Source organism: Nicotiana tabacum, chromosome 17 (assembly GCF_000715075.1).
Source record: "Nicotiana tabacum cultivar K326 chromosome 17, ASM71507v2, whole genome shotgun sequence".
In the NCBI taxonomy this organism is placed as follows: domain Eukaryota; kingdom Viridiplantae; phylum Streptophyta; class Magnoliopsida; order Solanales; family Solanaceae; genus Nicotiana; species Nicotiana tabacum.
The window spans coordinates 119251026-119263265 of NC_134096.1; positions in this window are offsets into that span (position 1 = coordinate 119251026).

Sequence of the window (12240 nt, forward strand, 5' to 3'; positions counted from 1 at the left end):
GGTATATTCAGGAGGATAATATTGAAAGTCATCTTAGGAGAGGATTATGGTTATAGTTGGGGCGAGAGAGCTCCATGACTTATTGATCTGATAAGGGGTCATGAGTTTTCCGCGTGTTTCTTTTATTATTAACAGCGTACGAAGGTGTTGGGATGAGGTTTTGTTCGATATGGGGTTTAATGCTAGTATTTTGTTGGTTTTAAGTAGTTATTGTGATCAGGAATGGTGCTATGAGCGGGCGAGTTGTCTAACATTCTGGGTAAATTATATCCGTGATTATAGTTATGGCTCGATAGAGCTTGTTCAGACTCATACAACGTGTAAATGTAAGATTCGTGTCTTGAAAAGAAATTCTGAAGGTTGGGAATTCAATTCCAAGGTTTTTGAGATAAGGTTAAATTAAGGATTTTCAGTTGTATTGTGTTGTCAGGCCTATATGGAATAGGGTGACGTGAGATCACCCCCGGGTACGGGTGTGGTAAGATGGAATAGTGATTTGATGGCTTGGAAACAACTCTTGGCACATTCGAGGACGAACGTATGTTTAAGTGGGGGAGAATGTAATAACCCGACCGGTCGTTTTGAGTATTACAACCCCGCTTCCCCATTTTCTGCTCAAATTATACTTTACATTTGTTATGTGACTTGCCGGGGTAATTGGTTTGGGTCCGGTGAGGTTTTGGAATGAATTGGACCATTTAGTTCCAAGGTTTAAAGCTTAAGTTAAAATAGTGACCGGATATCGACTTATGTGTAAATGACCCAAGAATGGAGTTTTGATGATTCCAATAGCTCCGTACGGTGATTTTGGACTTAGGAGCATGTCCTGAAAATTATCTGGAGGTCCGTAGTGGAATTAGGCTTGAAATGTCGAAAGATGAATTTTTGGGAATTTTGACCGGGGGGTTGACTTTTTGATATCAAGGTCGGAATCCGATTCTGGAAATTTGAATAGGTCCTCAATGTGAAATGTGAGGTGTGAAATATAAGGTGTAAATAGGTCCGTATATATAATTTGAAGTTTCAAAGTTCAATGATTTCGAATTGAGGTGTGGTTCGTCATTTCGATGTTGTTATGTGTGTTTTGAGGCCTCGAGTAGGTCCGTGTTATGTTATGGAAATTGTTGGTATGTTCGGACGGGGTCCCGAGTGACTCAGGTGAGTTTCGGATGAGGTTCAGAGCATTTTGGAAGTTTTGGCTAAGGCTGGAATTTTTCTGTTGCTGGTGTCTTTGCACCTGCGGAAATGGGCTTGCAGGTACGATGGTCGCAGAAGCGACAGTCAAGTCGCAGAAGCGGAAGCCAAGGCACAGAAGCGCTTGCGCAGGAGCAGCCCAACGCGCGCAGAAGCGTGACCGCAGGTGCGGTCCTTGGCATCGCATAAACGATTATGGCTGGCCAAGCTGTTCTCGCAAAAGCAAGATTTTACCCGTAGAAGCAAAGGTCGCAGATGCGACCCCTTGTCAACAGATGCGGAAATCACTGGGGCAGAACCTTAAATTCGAGGGTTTGACATTTTCACCCATTTTCGGATTTTGGAGCTTGGGTTGGGTGATTTTGGAGAGGAAGATTTCCATACAACTTGGGGTAAGTGTTCTTAACTCCCTTGTGATTATATTCCATGAATTAATCTTCATTTTTGGTGTAAGATTATTGAATCTTCAAGAGAAATAGAAGGAAATTTCTATAATGTCACAAAACGAATTTTTCAAGTTTGAATACCGATTTGGAATCGGATTTAAGTGAAATTAGTATGGTTGAACTTGTAATTGGATGGGTTGTCGTATTTTGTAAGTTTCGTCGGATTTCGAGATGTGGGCCCCACGGGTAATTTTTGGGGCGTAATTTCGGATTTTTGTGGAAAATATTAGCATTTTGATATGGAATTAATTCCTATAAATTGTGTGGATTGAATCAAATTAATTGTGGTAGATTCGAGCCATTCGAGAATTGATACGCGCATAATGGGATTTCTGGAGCATTGTTTAGCTTGCTCGATATTGGATTCGACTTGTTCGAGGTAAGTAACTCTTTTAATCTTGGAGCTGAGGGTATGAACCCTGAATATATGTATTATGTGAATTGTTGGGAGGTGACTCACATGCTAGGTGACGGGCGTGTGGGCGTGCACTATAGAAATTGTGACATAATTGTTTCTGTGGAATTTTGTAGTTAAATAACCTTGGCATTCTCCATGCGGTTTTATGTGTCAAAGAAATTGAGCTGTAAAGCATATTAAAATTTATGTTGATGCTATGTGCAAGTATTTTGGGACCCACAGAGGTCATATTGTTGTGAATTGTTTGTTTTAAATTGAAAATTCGTAGTCAGTCATATTCATTTCATTACATATCATATCTCAGTCTCTGTTGTTATTCATTGATACATCATATCATTATTTTTTGGGCTATTCTCATGACATTGTGAGCCCATGAGAAAGAGACTGGTGAGATTGATGAGTGAGGGAGGCCGAGGGCCTGATTGTGAGGATATTTTGGGATCGGGCTGTACGTCGCAACATGCCATGTTGGCTTTATATATATTATTACTATTGTAACACCCCGAAAAATTTCGAAGTACTTAAGTGTAAAGCCCGGTAAAGTTTGCAAAGGAAATAACGTTTCATGGTGCCGGAATAGGCTTACGTGTTTTGGGTTGAACAATGCACCAGAATGTAAAGGAAAATTTTCGGCGAAAAAGTGCATTTCTGCGGTCCATTATGCGACCGCAGAACCACTCTGCGGATCGCATAATGGCTGCAGAGTGAGGCAGTTGATTGGGTCAGTTGGAAGCAACTATGCGGTCGACTATACGACCGCATAACTGTTATGTGGTGCATTATGCGACCGCATAACAGTTATGCGGACAGCATAGTGACCGCATACACAGGCAGTTCTTTTGGCTATTTTGTAACCAAATATGCGACCGATATGCGGTCCGCATATCGGTTATGCGATCGCATACCTTGTTCCGGAGCTCCATTTTTGGATTTTTAAAACCCAACCCTATTTTGTTAAATACACTCTTTAGGCCATTTTTGAGACTTAATCTGATATTTTAGAGTGAGAGAGAGTGCCCTAGAGTGAGAAGGTGTTCTTCAATAATTTTTCTTCAATTCTTGCTCAAGTTTTGGAAGATTAAGAAGGGAAGCTTACTAGGTCTTTATCCTAGAGGTAAGATTCTACACCCTAAACCCTAATTTTGAAATTTTCTGAAAATGGGTAACTAGCAAGATAAATATTTGGGCATGAGAGTTGTTTATTTTACATGCATGTGTTATCAAAGGGTGTAGGAATATTGTTGAGCTAAAAATGGTAAAGATTGGGTTGTGGGATGATGAAATCCTTCATAAAAGGGACATTGAAACCTTATGCACACCTAGTGTTTGATAAAATGCTCAAGTGAGCTAGAACCATGATCATCTTCCTAATTTTGATTCAATTTGTTATATTTCTAAAATAGATTGAAGTTGCTAAGAATTCCGGAATGTTTTAGAGTGTAAGGAAGCTCAAGTGAGGTATGTTGGCTAAACTCTTCTTTTAGAATAGAATCCCACGATATTCATGTAAATTATGTAAGGCCCGAGTAATTCATTATGAAATTGGCCATTCCGAGTAAGATTGGGTTGAAAGATATATGTTCAACAAGCATCCAAAATGCTCTATTCATGTTATGTTACCAATTGAGGATGTGTTAAAATACGGGTTGTGCATTAATAATGTTTCGACTTTAAGTCAAGTTCAAATGAAGGCTATTATGCCAAATTTTGTGAAATATCTCTATGTGCATTAGACTCTAAATTGCTCACATGTGTACTACACACTTTGATTTGAATTGTGTTTGTTGTTGATGATGAGGATGATATTTGAAATTGATAATGTGAGCATGAAATACTGAATATGGCCAACGTGCCAAGAATGATCTTATAATTATGGCCACTAGTGCCAATGAAATGAAAAGATGTGAAAGTATTATGAAATGCGATGATTGATATAAAAAGGTTGATGTCTCAAATAAGACAGCCTAGCCGGCCGGGTCATGATCGGACACCATGCCGCACACATGGTGGTGATTGTGCTGGAAATTGTAATTGAAATTGTGATTGTGGTCGATGTCCCTAATGGATAGCCTAGCCGATCGGGTCGTGATCGGACTCCGTGTTAAAGACGGTGGTATTGATATTGAGAGAAATTGTGGTTGATGTCTCTAATGAGATGGCCTAGCCGATCGGGTCATGATCGGACTCCGTGCTAAGAGTACGATGGTACCGGTATTGTGACTAATGGTATTGTGAATAGTGGTATTGGTATGGTGAATAATTGTACTTGTATTGTGGTCAATGGTATATCGATACTAAAAATCTCCCAATGCGAGATATGGAAATTAATTTCAATACTGTCTTGATCCTAAATTGAGGTTTGATGTTAGTTAAGGCTTTCATTGATTTTATGATAATCTTATTTGTATCATTTTTCATTCTATTGAGAGGGTGTTTAGTTATACATGCTAGTGCTATTCGACAGTACTAACATCCCTTTTGCCCGGGGCGCTGCATCTTTCAATGGATGCAGGTGGCTCCACAACAGGAGATATTGATCAGTGATAGCAGTGCACCTTCTTCCCAGCTGACTTGGTGAGCCCCACTTCATTCCGGGGTCATAAATCTTTTGTACTTTGTGTATTCTATTTGAGGTATAGCCGGGGCCTTGTTGCCAGCATTATCATTGTACTCGTCTTTATCTATAGAGGCTCCGTAGACATAGTGTGGGTTGTGTATTGGTGCTGGGAAAGACAAACTATGTTATGTTGTGATTGTATTACTTGTCCATTTGAGACTTTAAAAATGATGAAACTATTGGAAATGAATTGGTATTGTAGACATGAACACATTTTCGTCTAATTAATGAAAATATGTATTATCTCTATTCGTGGATGAGTTTTGGTAGAATGAAATCTATCAGGCTTGCTCGGTTGGGTTCACTCGGTTGAGTGCCGGTCACGCTCCTCGATTTTGGGGCGTGACAACTATTATATGGATCGGGGCTGCCCGCCTGCAGCAGGCCTTATTGGCTTATTATAGCAAGTGAGTTGTACGTGCAACACGTGAGTTGGCCGTGCAGATCTAGATATTATTATAGTACGTGAGTTGTTCGTGCAACACGTGAGTTGTCCGTGCAGATTATAGCGCTTGGGCTGAATGAGCCCCTCTGGAGTCTGTACACACCCCCAGTGAGCGCAGGTACCTACTGAGTGTGAGTGTCGAGTGCCAAGTGCCGAGTACTGAGTGACTGGGAGGCATGAGAGATTGTGAGGTATGCCCGAGTTGCATGAGTGACTGTGAGGTAATCCCGAGAGGCATGAGTGACTGTGAGGTTTGCCCGAGGGGCTGTATATGAGTGATGTTCTACCCGAGGGGCTGTTTATGATTTTGTCATTGAGTTGCATCGCATTGGCATGCACACATGACATACAAGCATAGAGATGTATTTTCCTCATGCTGTACAACATCACTTCATTCATGATTTCTCACACATTTTTTTCAGATGGGCATAGTGATGCATTTGTTTTACATTGGTTATCCGGGATTAAAATAAAACATCTTATTTATTATTGAAAAGATTTTGGGAGAAATTATTGTTTTCAAATTATTCATATTTTTGGAAACTTCGACAAACGATTTGGGTTTTCACTGATGTATTTGAAAGGAAGAACTATTATTTTTGAAATCATGATTTGGCTGAGCATTTTAACTCTGAGTTACTTCTGGTATTATTTGCTTTATGTTGTTATGGACTGTTGTGGACTATTCGTTATGGACCCGACCTTGGTAGAAGCTCGTCACTAATTTCAACCTATGGCTAGGTTTGTTACTTACTCAGTACATGGGGTCGGTTGTACTAATACTATACTTCTGCACATTGCGTGCAGATGTTGGCTGTTGTTGTTGCTGTGCTCGATGATTGCGGGACTTGAAGATGTACCTGCATTCCTGTTGTAGCTGTCTCTTGTTCAGGGTAGCCTTAGATATATAAAAGCTCTGTTTATGTATTATTCAAACTGACCATGTATTTATTTCATTTCCGCTTTGTGTACTCTATTATTAGAAGCTCATGATTTTTACTACCACTTCTTGGGAATTGTATAAGATTAAGATCTTTATTCACTTAAATTGCTTTAATAATGTCATGACCCAATTTCCCCTCCGTCTGACGTCGTGACGGCACATAGTCTCTATAACTGGGTAAGCCTAACATTTTGCAAAAATGAAATAAAAATAAAAATTTAACCAACTATTCAAAAATACACAACAAATCCCAAAACCCGGTACATCGTGAATCACAAACTACATAAGGAAAGATCTAGTGTCTCTATACATTAGAGTCTAACAAGGAAAAATACAAAAGATAATGGACATGGGAAAGAGTAGAAGGGGACTCCGAGGTCTACAGACACGGCAGATATACCTTGAAGTCTCCAAAGCTGTCCCAGCTCACTGATAGTGCGGCTGATAAGGTGCACCTGGATCTGCACACGAAAAACATGTGCAGAGAGTAGCATGAGTACACCACAATGGTACCCAGTAAGTGCCAAGCCTAACCTCGGTCGATTAGTGACGAGGTCAGGTCAAGGCCCTATCGGAGTAAATATAATAAATTAAACAGTAAAAGATATAAGTAAAGTTTACGGTAACACAGTTAAAGAAATTCTCGAAAATTTAACAGTTAAGGGAGACCTCGGCTCAGAACAAGGTAAACATAATGTGGAAACTCCCGGGATACCATCCCGTAGTCCCGAATGAATATGCAATACAAGGGGGATCTCCCGGAATACGTCCGTAGTCCCAAAATAAATATGCAATGCTGGGGGATCTCCCGGAATACGTCCGTAGTCCCAAAATAAATATGCAAGATAGGGGGATCTCCCGGAATACGTCCGTAGTCCCAATTTAAATATGCAAGACTGGGGGATCTCCTGGAATACGTCCGTAGTCCCAATTTAAATATGCAATGCAATATGAAATGACAAGTATGGCATCGAGTTATACAGTTTACACTGAACACAGATACAGAAGGTAGGGACTCAACTAAGCATGGCGCAGAGAATGTCAAATAGGCAGTTAAAACACGTAAGCATGCTTCTCTAATCTAAGCTAAACAATTAAACGTATTAGTGCAATTTAATAAGGGAAAAACAGTTTATGATTTAGAAAGGAAAAATGGGATTTTTGCAATAATAGCCCATGTACATACTCGTCACCTCACGTACACGACGCCCACACATCAATTAATATCAAACATCCTAAGGGGAAAGTCCTCAACACAAGGTTAGGCAAGCCACTTACCTCGAACCACTCAAATCAACTCGATATCACGTTCTTGCCACGAGTATCCGACTCCAAATGGCCTGAATCTATTCAAATTAATTGCATAATGTAAATATAACTTCAAGTAACTAATTTAACTAATTAATTCGAAGCTAAAGTGTGAAATTAGGAAACATGCCCAAAAAGTCTTCCCGGGACAATGTCTCGGATTCGGGTAAAAATTACAAATTATGAATACCTATTCACTCACGAGTTCACTCGAACAAAAATCATCTAAATCCGACGTCAAATTCCCATTCAAATCTCAGATTTTCAATTGGGGAACCATTTCCCCCATTTCCAAACTTCTACCCTCAAATTCCTTAATTAGCGAGGAAAACAACAATATATTAATGTATTATTATCAAAATAGAGTTAGAATTAGTTACCCAATAGTTCTCCTTCAAAATCCCTCGAGAAATCGTCTCCCACCGAGCTCTAAATCAAATTTTATGTTATGAAATTTCAAACCCTCGAAATCCCATTTTCTGCCCAGTGATTCTCGCACCTGCGGCCGTTTCTCGCACTTGCGGACACCGCACCTGTGTTCCAAATGGCTCATCTGCGCATTTCATTTACTTCCTCTACCTCTGCACCTGCAATGAAAGGGCCGCACCTGCGCGTGCGCGCCTGCGGAAATCCCTTCTGCTTCTGTGAACCTTGCGCACATGCGATGACCCTAACGCAGATGCGGAATTCACCTCGCACCTGTGACCCTTGGCACTCCTCCACCTTTCCTCTTCTACTCTTGCCTCTCCGCACGTGCGATCCCGCACTTGCGGTCTCTCCACCGCACGTGCTAAAATACCAAATGCCTGAAGACTTCAGCAGCAACACAAATCCAACTTTTCGATCCGTTAAGCACTCGAAACTCACCCGAGGCCCCCGGGACCTCAACCAAACATACCAAACAATCCTAAAACACCATACGAACTTATTCGAGCCTTTAAACCACATCGAACAACACCAAAATCATGAATTAAGCACGGATTCAAGCGTAAGAATTTAGAATTTTCCAAATTCTACAAACGACGCCGAACCATATCAAATCTAGTTTGAATGACCTCAAAATTGACACACAGGTCACAAATGACACTACGAACCTACATCCACTTTCAGAATTCCATTCCGAGCTCGATATCAAAATTTCCACTATCGGCCGAAATCGCCAAAAAACTAACTTTCGCCAATTCAAGCCTAAATCTACTACAGACCTCGAAGATACATCCCGGATGCGCTCCTAACCCCTAAATCACTCAACGGAGCTAACAGAGTCGACGGAATTCTATTCCGGATCCTTCTTCACACAGTTTCGACTACGGTCCAAACTCTAAGGCTAAAACTTACAACTAGGGACTAAGTGTTCCAAAACTCTCCGAATTCCATAACCAATCACTCTGGCAAGTCCCAATAGTGGAAACAAACATGGGGAAAATAGTTATTAGGGGATTGGGGTTCTAACTCTCAAAACGACTTAAATTTCTTTAATAATTATTATTGGAATTGGATAATTGAAAGTTGGCTTACCTAGCGGGTTGGGTTAGGTGCCATCACGACTAGTTGGATTTTGGATCGTGATATTTTAGAGTAGTTTTATGTAAAACGGATTGTATTTTGCAGCTTATTACTGAATACATCATGGTTGTACGCAACCTTTTTAGTTTTGAATACATGACTGTCTAGTTGTCTTTCAGATGTTAATGATACAATCCATAATAGAGTTGAATATATGTTGTTAATGCATATATTCTATTGTATTTATATATTAGCATAATCATCCACATAGTTCGATTATGTATTTGGATTCACTGTATTCATTATGTTGCTCTCAGTGTAGTCAGATGTATTTTATATTAACAGTAGATAAGTTATTATCAATACATATAGCTTCTGTATACAATACATATCAAAATTTTATAATCATTGTATTCAATGTATTTCTGTATGTATTCAGATGTATTTTATATATAATAATTGTATTCAATATGTATTAAAAGTTCATTCTATTTAATGTCTTCCCTATATTCACTGTATTCAGTGTCTTTACCGTATTCAATGTCTTAATTGTATTTCACCGTATTCACTGTATTTCAGTGTCTTCACTGGTTTTCAAACTTCACTGTGTTTCGCTGTTTTATTCAGCAATATGTATCCAATGTATTGAAGTATGTGTAATGACCCAACCGGTCATTTTGACTTTTAGAACCCTGTTCCCCTAAATAAAACTCTCCATATGTGATTTTATTAATTTATGACTTGCGGGGATGGTTGGTTCGGGATTTGGAAGTGTTCGGGTTGAAATCGGAACACTTGGTTCCTTAAGTTGGCCTTAAAATGCTAAGTTTGACTTCGGTCAACATTTTGAGAAAATGACCTCGGAATAGGGATTTGACGGTTCCAATAGGTTCGTATGATGATTTTGGACTTGGGCGTATGTTCGAATCGGGTTTTGGACAACCTGGGAGAGTTTCAGCGCTTAATAGTAAAAATTAACTATTTGAAGGTTTAATGTTCTTTAAATTTGATTTGGGGTAGGTTTTGGAGTAATTGAAGTCCGTTTGGAATTCCAAGCCTAAACATAGCTCCGTATGGTGATTTAAGACTCGCACACAAAATTTGGTGCCATTCCGAGTAGTATAAGTATGTTTCGGCGCGTTTGGAGTAAATTTGAAGAATTTGAAATTTCTAAGTTGAATCGATTTGTTTTAAGCTATGATTCTTAGTATTGATGTTGTTTTATATGTTCCGAGAGTTCGAGCGAGTCCGTTTTATGATTTCAAACATGTCGGTAAGTTCGGGCGGGGCCCCGGGGGCCTCGGGTGTTAACCGGACGAGGCTCATGTCGATTTTGGACCTTGGAGAAGCAGCTGAAGCTTCCAGCTTTTGCTACAACTGTACCTGCGCTTGGACAGCCGCAGGTGCGAGCCCGCAGGTGCGTGAAAAGCACCGCAGAAGCGGGCTGGGCGCAGATGCGCAGGTACAACCGTAGAAGTGCATCGCAGGTGCGATGTACAAGCCGCAGAAGCGGACGGGGGCGGCTTAGGGGGAAGCCGCATCTGCGACGCATTTTCCGCAGATGTGGAGTTGCAAAAGCGGCTTGCGAGCCACAGATGCGAAAAGGCTGCTTGGCAGAATGTGTTAAAATCGGGGCTCAACCATGTTTTAGCCCATTTTCTCCATTCTTGGGCGATCTTGAAGCTTTTTGAGAGGGGATTTCAACTAGCAACTTGAAGGTAAGTTAATTGTACACACTTTGAGTTAAATACATAGATTATGGGTAGATTATAACATGTAAATTGTGGAAATCATAGGTTTTGGGGAAAAACCTAGATTTGTATAAAAATGAGATTTTAACCACGAAAATCGTTATGGAATTGAATGGAAATTGCATATTGGAGTTCTTGAGATTATGGGTAACGAATTCCTCCGAAAATTTTCGGAATCCGGTCAAGTGGGCCGGGGTGAATTTTGGAAATTTTACTATTTTGGGTTGGGTAATTAATTTAATAGTCTAATTTTGAATTATTAAGCATCTATTAATTATTTTATATAAATTTTGGATAGTTTCAGATTTTTCGGCACCGAATTGAGAGTTTACGCGATATTATGACCGGGAAGTGGGCTTTGAGACAAGGTAAGTATCTTGCCTAACCTTGTAAGAGGGAATTTACCCCATAGGTGATTTACATTAATAATTGTTGCTAATTGTGGGGGCTACGTACGCACGAGGTGACGAGAGTCCGTGCGTAGCTACTAATTATGCTATGCCCGGGTAGTTTAGGGATCAAATCATGAATTACTTGTGATAATTGCTCCTTTTATTTAATTAAATTACTAGAATTATACTGTAAATTGTTAGAGGAAATAGCAAAAGATCGAAACTTCATATACTTGAATTTTATATAAATTATTTAATTGTTAATATAAATTGAACATCCTATGTGTTAATTTTATAATAACTTCTCATTCCGCAGGTTCATAAGAAAATGTCCTCCTTTCTTGTGGAGGGGGCCGAACGCCTCGGCAGTATAGATACATCTATGGATCGCGCCGCACATCCCTCAACAATGTACACGACACTCTGGATCGGGCTGTACGACCTCGATACACGATACCTTGATATTTTAATTGCCGCTTATGAAGTTAATTGATAAATTGAAATTTTTTGAAATGTAATCAATTAATTATTTCTGCTTGTTATGAAAATTATTGTTGTTCACCTAAAAATCATGTTTAATTAAATATTTCTATTGTAATATTATTGACCCATAGTGAGTGTCAAAGTCGACCTCTCGTCACTACTTCATCGAGATTAGGCTTGATACTTACTGGGTACACGTTGTTTACGTACTCATGCTACGCTTGCTACACTTTTTATGCAGGGCCTGAGACAGGTACTATCGGAGGACCTACCAGAGCATACCCCAGCTACCCCGAGACTTAGTAGTGAGCTGCTTCTTGAGTCGTTCTGCATCCCTTGAGTTTTCTCTTGTATTTGTATTCTGTCTATTTTATTTCAGACAATATTTAGAATTTTTGTATAATCTACTAGATGCTCATTCACTTGTGACACCAGGTCTTGGCACACACTAGTAGAATTTTTGGATTTAATTATTTTACTTGGATTTTAATTTATCGTATTTCTCACATTGTCTTAATTTTTGCAAGTACGACGAGTTTAATTACTCGGATAACTTTTATAGAAATAATTATATCTTTAAATCACTAGTTGTTTTACCTAGCTGTAATGTTAGGTGCCATCACGACCTATAGGTGAAATTGGGTCGTGACAACATGGTATCAGAGCACTAGGTTAACGTAGGTCTCACAAGTTATGAGCAGGCCTAATAGAGCCTTGTGGATCGGAACGGAGACGTC